Raw genomic sequence first — 1,137 nt, 5'->3', positions numbered from 1 at the left:
GTCTAAGTCTGGATGTTGGAGGTGGAGAAGAACTCTTCAATATCAAAATCGATGCTGAGATTCTGGGGGGGACCAGAAGGAAGCTGAGTGTCAGGCCCGGAATTGGTGTTAGGCAAAAAACAACGATTGCCCGGCCAACGATTGGCCAGGCAGGCTGCTTGACAAGATGTTTTCTAGGTCACTGACAAGGTCTATGGTTTGGGTCTGGTTATCTATCGTGTTCTGAGGGGGAGGCAGACTGCTCTGTGCACTGAAGTTTAAGATGGGCATGGGCTTCTCCACTGCTTCACTGAGAGCCTTGGGGTTGCTCTGAGGTAACAAACCATGGGGGATGGTCTCTGCTACTAAACTGCTGTTTATCATATTGTCTGTGGGAACACTGTATGAGGAGTGGACGCTGTCAAAGATGTCCCCACACAACCCAGCTTGGTCTATCGGCAGCCGGTGGTGTGGAGGCCTAAGCACCCAGCAGGTCTGTGTCTCCTTGGAGATCCCACCTGGCTGGAGACAGGTGTTAATGACAGCATCTCTCTGCACACCAGGATGACACTGCCTTGGAGCCTGGCAGAAGTGTCTGAGTGTGGACACTAGCGGGAAGGGACACCTGCGAGTCAAACGTCAGGTCAGTTTGAGAGCACAAGGACACGGAAGAATCAGGGCTGACCCACGGCACAGAAGAGACCAAGTGTAGCATGCACAGGACAGGTCTGTTTTCATGTTGCTGAATGAAATGGGTTCTTTTGGCACATGGCCCCTAGCTCCAGAGAGGGGTTTGGACACTTCCCCAGGTTCACCTGGACACCTGCACTGACTGGCTCCACACTGGGATTTGTAACTTTCAAGAGGGGCAGGATCTCCTTCATGGAGCATACCTCGGACTCCAGGCCAAGGATCAGGGCCCCCACGGACAGAGGCATCATGTGCACGGCCCTGTCGCAGAGCCCTGATCGAAGCCCAGCACCACGGGATGGGTGGAGGAATCGGCTGTAGGAACAAAGAGTGGCACAGGCGACAGCTACATGACTGGAAGCTTCACCAGAGCCACCTTGGGCTTCGCTAAGAGCAGCTTCTGAGGCTGTCTGGCATGTCGGGGGACACTCTGCTTCCTGGAGCCGCGAGAGTCCTCAAGAGCGGCTA

General features: G+C 54.6%; 1 pseudogene; it reads right to left on the bottom strand.

Moving 5' to 3' along the window:
• Window positions 1–2: 2 nt before the first annotated feature.
• Window positions 3–1,134, bottom strand: LOC101583522 (annotated as a pseudogene).
• Between the last annotated feature and the right edge of the window lie 3 nt (window positions 1,135–1,137).

Source organism: Octodon degus, unplaced genomic scaffold, assembly GCF_000260255.1.
Source record: "Octodon degus isolate 3935 unplaced genomic scaffold, OctDeg1.0 scaffold00725, whole genome shotgun sequence".
Taxonomy (NCBI): Eukaryota; Metazoa; Chordata; class Mammalia; order Rodentia; family Octodontidae; genus Octodon; species Octodon degus.
Note: the sequence above shows the minus strand (reverse complement) of the source record. Positions and strands in the feature narration are given on the sequence as shown.